At 44.2% G+C, this 15,000-nt stretch overlaps 1 protein-coding gene across 1 annotated transcript in view; it reads right to left on the bottom strand.

The window, feature by feature from the left end:
• The window catches only part of LOC135093319 (protein unzipped-like), a 61,874-nt gene that overhangs the window by 45,676 nt on the left and 1,198 nt on the right, over positions 1-15,000 (bottom strand). The window lies entirely within an intron of this gene.

Below are 15,000 nucleotides of genomic sequence, written 5' to 3'. Positions count from 1 at the left end.
ATCACGATCATCACCTTTCTTTCCTCTCCCTTTCCAACATATACCCCTCCTCCTCCTCCTCCTCCTCCTCCTCCTCCTCCTCCTCCTCCTCCTCCTCCTCCTCCTCTTCCTCCCCCCTCTCACCATTCAGACATCAATGGTTCGACTGTAAGTAATTGATCTAACCGACTGTGAACGCGAAAGTAACTGTGACTGAGTGACTGAGCGCTTGAAGAGGCAAGTGACTGACTGACCGTGACTGGTTGGCTGGCTGTGACTGACTGACTGACTGACTGTGAGTGAGTGTTGGTGAGATTGGCTGGATGAGTTAAGGGTGTGAGGGACAGAGTGTAAGTCTGTGTGTGTGAGTGAGTGGATGAGAGTAATAATAATAAGTAATAAGTAATAAGTAATAAGTTTGTGAATGAGTGGTTATGTTTTGAGTGAGTTTTGTGAGTCAGTGAATGAGTGAATGGATGAGTACATTTTGAGTGTATAGATAACTGTGCTGGATCTGAGTGGCTTAATATTGTAGTGAGTGAGTGAGTAAGTGTGTGAGTGAATGAGTGGATAGCTAGATTAGAAAGGTGTGTGTGAGAAGATATGATTGATTAGGTGAAATAAACTAAGATAAATGAGCTGAAAAAAAAATAGTATGAGCGAGAGAGAGAGAGAGAGAGAGAGAGAGAGAGAGAGAGAGAGAGAGAGAGAGAGAGAGAGAGAGAGAGAGAGAGAGAGAGAGATCAACAAGGTACTCATCACAAAAAGGGAAAAAAGAACTCGCATAATTGGTTTTATAAAAGGAGTAATTTAATTTAGAGAGAGAGAGAGAGAGAGAGAGAGAGAGAGAGAGAGAGAGAGAGAGAGAGAGAGAGAGAGAGAGAGAGAGAGAGAGAGAGAGCGCTTTACTGGAGTGGTGTTAAGCCGCATAATTAGTGCGGATCTCATAATCCTCTTGAAAGCTTGTTATTATTATTATTATTATTATTATTATTATTATTATTATTATTATTATTATCATCATCATCATTATCATCATTATTTTCACACTACTACTACTACTACTACTACTACTACTACTACTACTACTACCATAACAACAAGTACCATTACAAGCTCCTTCCTCTCCCCCTCTTCCCCCAACTACCTTCCTCTTTCCCTTCCCCTTCCTTTATATCAAGTCGTCACAATAACATCCTCCTCCTCCTTCTCCTCCTCGGCTCATTGGTGTGGTGCTCAGCGAGGCGGAAGGTGATAATGTGGTGGTGATGCGTGATGGTGATGGCCTGATAGTGGTGATGGTGGCGGTGATGACGTGGCTTCGTTTGGTAGATTAATTTGTTGTGATGGTGATGTAATTGTGGTGGTGATGGTGGCGGTGGTAGTTGTGGTAATAGTTGTAGTTCTGATGTTTTTGTTGTTGTTGTTGGTGGTGGTGGTGGAGGTGGTGGTGGTGGTGATAGTGGTAGTGGTTGTGGCGTGGTGTGGGGCTGGTGGTGGTGAAAGCAGTAGTAGTAGTAGTAGTGGTAGTAGCAGTAGTAGTAGTAGTAGTAGTAGTTCCTGCTGCTGCTGTTGTTGTTGTTGTTGTTGTTGTTCTTGTTGTTGTATTGGTGGTGGTGGTGGTGGTGGAGATGGTGGTGGTGGTGGTGTCAGTATTAGCAACAGCAATAGTAGCAGTAGTACCAACAGAACCAGCAATAACAAACACAACAACCAAACTATCAACAACAACAACAGCAACAACAACAACAACACCTACAACACTCACGTCATCCCATTACAACAATTACTCTTATCGTCGCTGTTGTTATTGTCCTTACTGTTGTTATTGACGCATCTACCATTAAGTTCACCGCCGTATTTTCCCTCCCACACCTTCCCCTTGCCTCTTTCCCTCTCACCCCCGCTCTCTCCCAAAGGGCGCCCTAGACGACCTTGTGGCGCCGAGTGTTAGGTTCCATTATGGGTTGGTGATATTAGCTGGCAATCATCCCCTGGGCCGCCTGTGTAAATGTGTTATCCTCGTGTTAATGTTATTGTGTGCCTGTCCGTCTCTCTCTCTCTCTCTCTCTCTCTCTCTCTCTCTCTCTCTCTCTCTCTGTTTTCTCCGGTTCTGTTCTTCAATTTTTAGTTAATGTTCTTTTTTCTTGTTTTTGTTCTTGTTCTTGTTTTTTTGTTGTTGTTCTTCTCCCCAATGGGTTCTTACAGTTTCCCTTTTTACTTCTTTTTCTTCTTTTTCTTCTTCTTCTACTGATATCTCTATTCTTATTCCTATTCTTTCTGTTTCTCCTCCTTAATGATTTGCCCACAGTCTTCCTTCCTTATCTCCCTCATATATCTTCCTCCTCCTCCTCTCCCTTCCTTCCTCCCTTCCTTCCTTTCCCTCCCCTGACTTCCTCCTCCTCTCTTCCTCCCCATTAGTGACGGTTCCCTCTACATCTCCACAAACTACAGCTGAACCCTTCTCTCTCTCTCTCTCTCTCTCTCTCTCTCTCTCTCTCTCTCTCTCTCTCTCTCTCTCTCTCTCTCTCTCTCGGTGGTGGTGGTAGTAGTGGTGGTGATTGTGGTGGTGATGGTAAATGGTTTGCATTGTAGGAATGTTAATGGTGACATATATTGGTGAAGTTGTGATGGAGGTGATGGTGGTGGTGGTGGTGGTGGTGGTTGGTTAGGTGGGTGGGGTGTATGTAGAGAAGGGTGGTGATGGTGGTGGTAATTATGAGAGAGAGAGAGAGAGAGAGAGAGAGAGAGAGAGAGAGAGAGAGAGAGAGAGAGAGAGAGAGAGAGAGAGAGAGAGAGAGAGAGCAGGAATAGATGTTTAGACTTGGATAAGGAAGAGGAAAAGAAAAGAAGGAGGAAGAGTAAAGAATGAAAAAAAAGAGAAAAATAAGTGGATGAGAGAGAGAGAGAGAGAGAGAGAGAGAGAGAGAGAGAGAGAGAGAGAGAGAGAGAGAGAGAGAGAGAGAGAGAGATAAGCGGGCATAGGATAAGAGAAATGAGAGAGAAAACGAGAGGGAGAAGAGAGGAATGGAAGGGGAGAAGAATAAAGGGAAAAGAGACGCAGGTGTGGTGTGTGTGTTGAAGAGACCGTCAACTCGCTATTACACAGCCACTCGCAACTCGCAGGGATTCGTGGCGTTAATGACCGGGACAGCGAATGTGTGTGTGTATGTATGTGTGTGTGTGTGTGTCTGTGTGTGTGTGTGTGTGTGTGTGTGTGTGTGTGTGTGTGTGTGTGTGTGTGGGAGGAAGATAGAGGGGAATGGTTGGGGAGGAGGAGGGAATGAATGAGGCAAGCGACGAGAGCTGTATGGCCTTGTGAACCAGAGAGAGAGAGAGAGAGAGAGAGAGAGAGAGAGAGAGAGAGAGAGAGAGAGAGGATTAAGGTAGGAGTATATAGCGGCTAAATCACAGGTAGTATAAACTTTACCGTGAAACCCCAAAAAAAAAAAATCAATAACGCGATGTGGGTGGCTGGCTGGAGATAGACAGAGTAGAGAAGGAAAGAGAAAGAGAACGGAAGATGAAGGAAGGAAGGGAGACAGAAGGGGAGGGAGGGAGTGAAGGCGTCAGTAGCACCCAAGGGACGAATCTTTTCCCCCTAACACACCTCACTGAAAGTTTTATCACAGTAGAGCGCGGACCAATAGAAAAATACCTGCCATATATTGGTGCCTGGGGGACGGATTGCTGTGAAGTCCCGTACACCCTGACGAGGAGCCACCCGGGGACTTGAGGGGGGGACTGATGATCTGAGGGTCGCGAGGTATTACGTGTGTGTGTGTGTGTGTGTGTGTGTGTGTGTGTGTGTGTGTGTGTTTCTGGAGTTTTTATAAAGGTTTTCATGATGCTTGTGACAGTTTGACAAGGGATCAGCACCAACAATAGAGAAAAACAGTGGAAGCTTACTGATTCATTTGGGGTAGGGAAATATTCTCATAGCACTAGTAATATTTTAACCATGAATCTGCACCGTCAGTAGGAAAAAAAAAAAAAAACGTAATAATTCGACTATTTATCTCGTAGCGAAAACTCAAAGTGCTGAAGAATACAAGCCTTTGCCTCAGAATCCTGTTAAGACGAAGAAAGATACAAATAAGTTCACCAGTGGGGCTGCAGATGAGTGGAGCAGACTTAAGGAAGAACTCGATAAGTGCGCAGACATTGGATATTTTCAAGAGAAGACTGGATAAATTTATGCACGGTGGCGGCAGATGGTAAGCTTCACGTGGTCAGTAGCTGCCTTGTGTCGGTCAACACGCCTTATTAGTCTCAGTGTTTGCTTATGTTCAAATACTCTTTAAAGTCTGTATGTGTTAACCCTTTCACTGCACATCAAACTTTTTCATTATTCTCTGTTTTCAAAATCTTCAGTTAACACATTCACTGCTGGTCTGTATGTGTTAACCCTTTCACTGTTCATCAAACTTTTTCATTATTATCTGTTTTCAAACCTTCAATTAACACATTCACTGTTGGTCAGTCTTAACCATTATCATCTTCAACTTTAAAAATACCTAAAAATGTAATTGTATAGCTTAGTAAAGATGATATTAACATTTTTATATTTATTTATTTTTTTATGTTCCTTCAAACAATTTATTACCGTGACCTCAACAGTAGCAAAACACAAACATTGCAGTGAAGTGGTTAAGGTAAGCAATCCAAAACATACTCATTTAACTTCCAAGGATAAAAATGCTTATAACCAGTCACGAAATTTATGACAGGGATGGTAAGTGGCAGTAAACAGTATAGGCACGATTAATAACAAAAACTGCCACGTGTAGGTCTGATGGCTTCTTGCAGCTTCCTTTATTTTTATGTACTTTAGTTATTATGAAGTCAAGCTCAACCGTATTAGCCCTTAATAATAAAGGGTCGTAGTTTAAAGGCCACGTACCTCCCGTAAGAGTATTGGAGTGTATGAACTGATGATTAGGGAAAGGAAATTATTTAATGAAGATGAAAGAAAGCGACGTGCAGTGTTAAAGTTGTAAAGATCGAGATTGCAGTGGAGGTAAAGTTTTTTTTTTTCCTTGTGTGTTTGTGCTGTCTGTGTTGTTTTGTGAAGTTGAAATGAGGGAGAAACTGTTGCTAAATAATGTAGTGGCAAATAGTCTAATGAAATGCAGGAGTCATGGGTGAACAATGAAGTTTGGACGAGATATCCTTATTTATGACGTCTTGTAAAGGTTGCAATGAAAGGTTGCAATGTAAAGGTTGCAATGAAAGAAAAATTGAACCACAAATAAAACAACGAAGGGAATAATGGCGATGAATAGAGATGAACTGCGGTTATACTTGTACAAAATGATCGTCACAGTAACAAGTATAATGAATGAAATAAATAAATAAATAAAACAACGACAAATAGTATGATGAAAAACACCAGTCACGAATGAATAATGAAGATGGACGGAGATGAATTTAGGTTAAAGTTGTAACAGTTGATAATAACAATGATAGGTATAATGAAAGGAAGCCGTATAACAATCAGCTGCAAATAAGAACACGACTCAGGACGTGAGACATAAATAACATAAACACAAGTAACGCAAATGATGGAGGTAATGAGGCGAGTTAAAGCAAATTGAGGAAGTGAACACGCGGAAACCCACAAAAGAAATACGAATAATGATAAACATGCAACAAGAAGAGTATTACAAACAAGAATGAGAGAGAGAGAAAGAATGAGAGAAGAAAAAAAGAATCAAACATGTAAAGGAAAGGTGGAGATATAAATAACGGTAATAGAAGAAGAAGGGAAGAAAAATGTGATAAGAGGAAAAACTGTAATGAAAGCTTACACAAATACAGGCAACGGAGATGAGTAAGAAGAAGGAGGAGGAGGAAGAGGAGGAGGAGGAGGAGCAAGATAAGTAAGAAGAGGAGAAAGAAAACGAGAAAAAAATACTGCACATTTCTATTTCAGGTGTGTGTGTGTGTGTGAGGGAGGGGAAGGAGAGAAGAAATAGGGGGAAAGAAGAGGAGGAGGAGGAGGAGGAAAAGGAAGAATAAAAGGAAGACAAGGAGGAGGAAGAGGAAGATAGGAAAGAGGAGGACAAGAAAGAGGAAGAATAAGGAGGAGGAGGAGAAAGAAAAGAAAGAAGACTAAGAAAAGAAGAAAAAGGAGAAGGAAGAGGCGAAATAGGAGGAGGAGAAAGAAAAGGTAGAGGAGAATGAGAAGGAGAAAAAGAATGAAGAAGAGGATGCAAAGGAATACAAAGGAAGTCCAGACAGCAACATCCCCCCAGAGATCCTTGCTGTGGGCTGTTCTACGATAACTATTGGTGAGAAAGAGAGACAGGATAGTATACAGAAAGAGGAGGAAGAGGAAGAGGAGGAGGAATAAGGAAGGTATCACCCCATTTGCCCTCCTCTTTTCGAACAAACACCTAAAAGTAGATTGACTTCAAACTAAGAGCCCTTGACTGATCCTAGTTTAATGAGGCGGTGTGTGTGTGTGTGTGTGTGTGTGTGTGTGTGTGTGTGTGTGTGTGTGTGTGTGTGTGTGTGTGTGTGTGTGTTGATATATCTACTTACTTCTACTTATCCTTTGGTGTGTACTTATTTATTTTTCCTTTTATCAGCCTCTTTTAAGCACCACTTCCTCCTCCTCCTCCTCCTCCTCCGCCTCCTCCTCCTCGTCTTCCTCTTCCTCCTCCTCGACAGGTGTTCAAAGATCGCTTTTAGTCCTCCTCATCTCCACCTTTTACGCGACTAATCTGGGGGCTTTTGATTCCCTCTATTCTCCCTCCTCCTCCTCCTCCTCTTCCTCCTCCTCCTCCTCCTCCTCCTCCTCCTCCTCCTCCTCCTCCTCCTCCTCCTTCTCCTTCCCCACACTCCCCCTCCCCTTTTTCGCCCTCTCCAAGCCTCCCTACTCAAGCCTACTCCGCCCTTTCCTATTTTGGTTACCCAGGTCTCCTCCTCCTCCTCCTCCTCCTCCTCCTCCCCTTCTCTTCTTTAACTCTCCCTCCCTTACTCGTCTTTTTCATGACTTTTTTCCATCTCTTAACTTACATATTTTCTTCCCTCTCCCTCTCCCTTTCCCTCCTCCTCTCCCTTCTCTCTCTCTCTCTCTCTCTCTCTCTCTCTCTCTCTCTCTCTCTCTCTCTCTCTCTCTCTCTCTCTCTCTCTCTCTCTCTCTCTCTCTCTCTCTCTCTCTCTCTCTCTCTCTCTCTCTCTCTCTCGCTGGCTTTTAGCACTAAGTATGTATTTATTTCGTGGCTCTCTCTCTCTCTCTCTCTCTCTCTCTCTCTCTCTCTCTCTCTCTCTCTCTCTCTCTCTCTCTCTCTCTCTCTCTCTCTCTTGACCATATGGCATTTTGTTGTTCTCTTTTTTTTTCCCTATTTGGTTCTCGTTTCCTGTCTTTTTATTTGTGACTGTAAATTTTTCTCATTTCTTGTTATGTTTTCAGACTCGACAATGTTTCAGGATTCAAATTTCATGTGTTTATTCTGTCTCTGTTAAGTTTATTCGTAATTAGTGCTTGTGGTATTTTTTTTTCTAATTAAGTGATGAGCCGATTACATTCTCTCTCTCTCTCTCTCTCTCTCTCTCTCTCTCTCTCTCTCTCTCTCTCTCTCTCTCTCTCTCTCTCTCTCTCTCTCTCTCTCTCTCTCTCTCTCTCTCTCTCTATTCCACATCTCTGTAATTCCTTTTGGCACACGTCCTCCCTTTCCTCCTCCTCCTCCTCCTCCTCCTCCTCTTTAACTCACCCCCTAAAAATCCCTCCACCCATTCCTCTACCCCCTTGATAAGCCTTCCTCCTCTCCTTTCCATTTTTTTCCCTACACGACAGGGTCATTCAGGGCTTGTCACTTCCCGCCTCCCCGTGTGACGTGCCCTAATGCCCCCTATTGCCGCGTCCCGCCCTCGCCCCGCCTTGCCCCGCCTTGCCCAGCCTTGCCCAGCCCTTGATAAGTCCCGTCCTGCCTCTCTCTGACAACTCCTGCCTGATTCAGTTAGTCTGTGTGTCTTAGGTTAGGTTTGTTTGTCGCAGCTGCAGTCGGTGAAAGAAATGGTCTTGATTCTTCTCTGCTCTTGTTTAATTTGTTTGGTTTGTGTTAGACTCGTGTTTAAAATTGTTTAGGTGTTCGTTTGACGTTTTTTTTTCTTGGTTTTGTTTGAATTTTGTTTTTACTTATTTTTTTTTTATTTTTATGATTTCTTTCTGTATTTTTTTCTACATTCGTTTCATTTATTTAGTTTATTCAGAGTTCATGTTAAGTGTTGTTGTTGTTGTTTTTTATCTGATCTTCACTTGAGTTCTCCTGTTTAGTTTTTATTTATTTATGTGTTTTTTTTTTCTATTCCATATCACTGTTTTCTGTATTCGTTTCTCTCTTATCTTAAATTCATTTCCGGTGATATATATTTTTTTCTCTCTTCTCGTATTGTTTTCATTATTTCACGTATAAATTTTACTCTCTTTTTTTGTATCCTATATATTTTTATTTATTCTGTTTTACGATATCTACGTTATCTTATATCTTTTTCCTGCTCTATTACTGAATTTAGTGCATCATAAACAGTATCGTAATGGGCAGTGGTTATGTTGCAGTATGTTCTTCCTTTGTGTTCTATTGTGGTTTTCTTCCTTTTTGTGTATTAGTTTATCCATTACGTAAAAGGTCTGCGTGATAATCAAATGCGGTACACTTCCTCTCTCCCTGCGGCTCATTCAATATAAATAGGACGAATATTATTATTGATATTAACATGATGACTTTTTTTTTCTTTATTTCAAATCATTATGGCTTTTCCGAGTTATTTTTTTGTGTTGACATTATTTATTTGTTGACGTTACGTATCTATTAATTTATATATTTCTGCTGTAAATTAAACACACACACACACACACACACACACACACACACACACACACACACACACACACACACACACACACACACACACACACACACACACACACACACGAGCGACCTTTCATAATATCGTGTTGGTTGTAATTGTAAAGTTTGTTTTGGTGTGTGTTCGATAAGTTGTAATTAAAACGAATTTATAAGGCAAGATTAACTGGGACACTGAGAAAAAAGTTGTCTGACACACCTTCCCTTGAGTGTGTTATTATGAGAGAGAGAGAGAGAGAGAGAGAGAGAGAGAGAGAGAGAGAGAGAGAGAGAGAGAGAGAGAGAGAGAGAGAGAGAGAAACAGACTAATCTTTCTCAGTCTAGCAAGATCTGTCCTCTCCTCCATCCTTACCAATCCTCCTCCTCCTCCTCCTCCTCCTCCTCCTCCTCCTCGTTTAGCACCTCAGTGGGGAGGCAAACGCGCACAAAATACACTCTTGATTTTCACGAAGTACCTGAAGAGACGAATTCTGCTCCTGGTGGGGTGAGAGCGACAGGTGGCGAGAGGGAGAGGGAGAGGTGGGAGAGGGAGGGAGAGAGGGAAGAGGGAGGAAGAGCGAGAGGAGGGAGGGGCAAGAGTACATTGCTCCCTCAGTGGCTGGAATGAGAGAGAGAGAGAGAGAGAGAGAGAGAGAGAGAGAGAGAGAGTGTGTATGTGTGTGTGTGTGTGTGTGTGTGTGTGTGTGTGTGTGTGTGTGTGTGTGTGTGTGTGTGTGTGTGTGTGTGTGTTTCATATTTAATTTTCCCTAGTTTTCTTCTTTATCTTGCGGAAAAAAATTTAGTGTGGTGAAATATTTCTCTCTCTCTCTCTCTCTCTCTCTCTCTCTCTCTCTCTCTCTCTCTCTCTCTCTCTCTCTCTCTCTCTCTCTCTCTCTCTCTCTCTCTACTGTTAATACCACACGTCTATCTCATATCGCATCCTTTGTCTTCTAGTCCTCCTCTTCCTCCTCCTCCTCCTCCTCCTCCTCCTCCTCCTCCTCCTCCTCCTCCTCCTCCTGGGTGGAAGGGCGAAGAATTACGTCCCTCCACGCTCCTCCTTTGCTCCTCCACCCCGTGTCCTTTACTCCTAATCCTTTCTCCTCCTCCTCCTCCTCCTCCTCCTCCTCCTCCTCCTCCTCCTCCTCCTCCTCCTCCTCCTCCTCCTCCTCCTTCCTTCACCTTCTTCAAACACACCCGAGGTCACAATCAACCTGTAATACATACACACACACACACACACACACACACACACACACACACACACACACACACACACACACACACACACACACACACCTCCCATCCTTCTCCTCCTCGTGTTTCCCCTTCCCCTCCTCTGCTCCCCAACTCCTCCCTCTGATGGGGGAGTGAAGGAGGGGGTCAGGGAGTGTGCGTGGAGGAGCCTAAGGGATGAGGGTGACCTTGAACCCCATCCCCCTTACCTCTCCCTCTCCCTCTCCCTTCGTTCATGCATAGGAGAGGCAGGAACAAGCAATCTGTCTTCTTTCGTCGTAAATAAACTTGGAACGAGGGAGAGAAAAGAGTAACACACACACACACACACACACACACACACACACACACACACACACACACACACACACACACACACACACACACACACACACACACTAACAGCATACATTTGTAGTCGCGCCTGACACACCAGGAAAAAAATGCAAGACAGTTTTGTTACTTGTCTTTACTTACGACGAAGAGGAGGACGAAGAAGGAGAAGGATGGAGGGAGAGGGGTGAGAGAGAGAGAGAGAGAGAGAGAGAGAGAGAGAGAGAGAGAGAGAGAGAGAGAGAGAGAGAGAGAGAGAGAGAGAGAACGAGGACGAAATATTTTTACCACCCACCTGTGTACCACTTTCGTCCTTTCTCCTACCTTCCCTTTTCCACCTCCTCCTCTCCCTCCTCCTCCTCCTCCTCCTCCTCCTCCTCCTCCTCCTCCTCGTCCTCCACGGCAGAAAGAGAGAGAGAAACCATTTAACAGCATATTATCTTCCCCTAAACTTCACGTTCCCATGACAGACTCTTAAAAAACAACTCAGAACTTTCAAGGGACACTAGAAGAAACTGGGAGGAGTGACCACCGCCCTTGTGTTCGCGGCCGCAGAGCAACGCGGTTCACGGGGCGCCTTGTTTTATGCCTCTGAGTGGCTTTCGAGTTTTTTCGTGGATTTAAGGAGTCATTTCCTTGGGAGCCTTCTTGGGGGTTGTGCAGGGGGGCTGGAGTTAGCCGGGGGGCGTGTCAGGCGGTCGTGAGAACTGCAACAAGTGGGAGGAGAAAGAAGAAGAGGAGGAGAAAGGCTTAATGAAGAGCAGGGTGAATAGCGTGTAAGGAAAAGTAGGCTGAGTGAAGGAAAGACTAGGTAATGTGAAGGGAAGGGAAAGGAAGGTAATATAAAGTGAAATACAGTAAAGGTAGTATGAAAGAATGAACAAGGGAAGGGAAGGGAAGATAACTTGAAAGGACTGCAGAGTAAAGTGAAGCGAAAGAAGGACCGTTTGAAGGGAAGAGCAGGTACAAAAGGGAAGGGCTGATCAAGTAAAGGAGAGGACAGGTTCAGTGAAGGGAAGGGGAGGGAAGGAAATAGTAAACTTGTCAAGTCCTCACGCTCTATGCAGTGATGGGAAGAACAGGTGAAGTGGAAGAAAGGGAAGGGGTGACTATGCGAAGGACAGGACAGGTTCAGTAAAAGGAAGGACGGGGAAGGGCAGAGCAAGCTTGTCAAGTCCTCACGCACTCACGCACTCACGCACGCACTATGCACCTGATGGGACTTCCAACTCCACGTTTTCTTTCCGCTTCCCTCACGTTTCTACGCTGCCCTTTGCCCCTCCCCCCACACGAGGGTCACGCGCCGGGAGAAGGTCGAGTGGAGGCGAAGGAAGGTTTGTCTATAAAATTATCTCTCGGAAAATTATAGAGGCATTTCTGTGTTATCTCGATTTATTCACAGCCGCTCAGGACTCTTTGGTTTAATGTCCACGAAATTTACATCGATTTTGGCGGTAGTTTTGTGTGTGTCTCGCCGCGTTATCTGAAAGAGTCATTGCGATATTCCTTGTTATTCGTTCTCATGCAGGTATTTTCTATCTTCCTCTCCCTCTCTTGGTCTTAGGTCAGGTGGCGTCCGGGTTCCCTTCCCAATAGAGGTGGTAATGTCTTGCGTTTTCTTTTTTTTCTTTTTTGTTACGTTTTCAGGAAATAGTGTAATTTTATGGTATTTTTAAGGATAAGTATGCGTTTCTCTTCCTGCTGGAGGTGGTGGTGGTGGTGGTCGTGGTGTGACTGTGGTGAAGTGCGTAGTGATGTTGGTGTGATGGTGATGAGTGGTGTGTTCAAGTGACAGTGAAGTGTTAGGTGATGGTGGTGACGATGGTGTGCGGGTGTTGTTATGGCGGTGTTCTGTGTTTTAGTGCAAGGTGACGGTGGTCTCTTGTGTTCTGTGTGTTCTGGTAATGATCAAGTGTGTGTGAAAGTGATGTTTTATTATGTTGTAGTAATGGTGAAGCGATAGTGATGGTAGTGGTGGTGATGGTGGTGATGGTGATGATGATGTTAGTATTCTTTCTTATATCAGTCATCAAGCTCTCTCCTGCTGCAGTAGTAGTAGTAGTAGTAGTAGTAGTAGTAGTAGTAGTTGTTGTTGTTGTTGTTGTTGTAAAAATTGTAGTAGTAGTAGTAGTAGTTGTTGTTGTTGTAAAAATTGTAGTAGTAGTAGTAGTGTACAGACAAGTAGTAATTAGCAGCTGCAGCGAAGGTAGTGGTGGTGGTGGTGGTGGTGGTCAAGTCCAGTCAGGTAAAATCTTCTCGCGTTCCCAGACTCAGCGAAATGTGGTCAGGGTGTGGCGCCAACATGGTCTTGCCGCTCACCACTAAATACCGCCACCACCACCACCACCACTACCTTGCCGGGAGCGTGGTTAAGAAAGCGTTTAAGTGACTCCTCTTCCCTCGTCCCTGATCCCCTTCTGCTAGCACTTTTCATTCTCGTTTTTACAACCCCTCTTTCCGGTAAGCTTGTCAATTTACCGGAAGGGAACGACGTGGTGGAGTAAGCGATCTAGAGAGAGAAAGAGAGAGAGAGAGGGAGGGGGGCGGGTAAAAGAGGTTCATATTTCTGCCACATCTTCAAGTCACCGGAAGCGTGTAATGGCATACCTGTCAGTCATCACCAACTACACCGGTACACTCATCACCAGGTGTATTGGTGTGTGTACTCAGCTTCCCCTCCACTCATCACTCAGTACTACAAACAAGTATTTTCCTTCACTGTTCGTTGTGGTGCATTGGAACTCCACGCTTTTGTTGCTTCATTTACTTCGATGTTCATTTATTCATCATATTCATCTGTTGGTATAATGTGTTTGTCTTTCACCGCGCATCGGTGGATGAATAATATATGTTATCTATTCGTGTTTACTTTAATTTATTCATCAATTTATATTCATCTCTGGGCTTGACTTTTATTTATTCATCAGTGTTTATTTATTCATCACTGAGTCATTAATTCGTGACTGCCTTTCATTCATCCATCACTTCTTTGTCATTTCCCCATCACTGGCCTCTTATTTACTCATATTTACCCATCACTGCCGTTATTCATCCATCACTTTGCATTTATTCACCATCCCCCTTCACTCACCCATCAATAACGCATCCTTCACTATCACACACACTCACTTTCATCTCATTCGCTTCTCATTCACTCATTATCAAACACACATTCAGTTTATCCATCACTGCACCCATTGTTATTCACCACTACTAATCCTTCACTCATCCCTGTCTCCTACATCCATTTACTCACCCACGAACAAGACCCAATTAATTATCTTTTCATTCATCATCAGCATTTTTCACGAGGCTCCTTCACGCATTCAGTCTCTCCACTGTTTTTTGGCGCGTCACTTCCGGATTTTTCAAGTTGACTGCGACGGGAAAAAGGAGTAAGAGAGAGAAAAAAAAACGGGGGTGAAAAAAGTTGTCAGGTTAGTGGAGGTGATGAATAAGATGTATCCGGTGCTGGTGGTGGTGGTAATAATTGTAGTAGTAGTAGTAGTAGTAGTAGTAGTAGTAGTTGATGTTGTTGTTGTGATGGTAATGTTTGTTATTGTTATTCCTTTCACCTTCCGTCCCCTGTCACCACCACCGTCACTACATCACCACCATTGTCACCACCACCACCATCCCCACCACCACCAAAACAACATCCCTCCCATATACATATCATCACCACACATATTAACCCCAACTCACACTCTCTCTCTCTCTCTCTCTCTCTCTCTCTCTCTCTCTCTCTCTCTCTCTCTCTCTCTCTCTCTCTCTCTCTCTCTCTCTCTCTCTCTCTCTCTCCCCGTCGTAACTCACCTGCCTAGCCCTTGCTCACCCTTGTCCCTAATTATGGCCGGTACCCTTTCCCGCCCTTACCTGTGTGTTTGTGTGTGTGTGTGTGTGTGTGTGTGTGTGTGTGTAGAATATCAAGTATAATTTTTCAGTTTAAATTACCAAGAAGACAAAAGAGACGAGAATTCAAGTGCTAGTACATGTTATTAATTTCAGATACAGTGCAGAAGCAGGAAATACTTAACACTTTTTAATAATACTTGATTTGGTGGTGATGTCTCGTGGCGGGAGTGGGTGGAGAGTGGTGTGGTGGGCGGCGTGTGGTGCGGCGGGCGGAGTTGACAGAGGGACGTTGTTATAGTCCGGAGTTGCTTTTAAAGGCTAAGTTCAAGGTGGTGTCTTTAGGGAGACTTGGGTGGCGTAGGTGGTGGTGTGGCAGGAAGGCGTGGGTGGAAGCTTGTGTGGAGGGGAGGCATACAAGGAAGGTTGAGTGTGGCGTGGGTGGAGAACGTGGAGGAAAGGAGTTAAAAAAATAATATTGTGGATGAAGGGCGTGGAAGGTTCGTAAGAAGTGGAAGAACGGTTGGCAGTGTGGATGCAAGGCGTGGATGAAGGATGAGGGCGTGGAAGGACGGCTGACAGTGCGGCGCTGGTGGGAAAATGCGGGTGTTGTGTTTGGGAGGCGTGGAAGGTCGAGGGAGGTTGGTTAGCGTGGGCGGGAAGGCGTGGGCGGAGGGCGTAGAGGGCGTGTAAGGTGAGGAAGAATGGAAGGGGATGGAAAACTTTCTTAATCCTGTATAATTATGTA

The sequence above is a fragment of the Scylla paramamosain genome, chromosome 42, assembly GCF_035594125.1.
Source record: "Scylla paramamosain isolate STU-SP2022 chromosome 42, ASM3559412v1, whole genome shotgun sequence".
Taxonomy (NCBI): Eukaryota; Metazoa; Arthropoda; class Malacostraca; order Decapoda; family Portunidae; genus Scylla; species Scylla paramamosain.
Note: the sequence above shows the minus strand (reverse complement) of the source record. Positions and strands in the feature narration are given on the sequence as shown.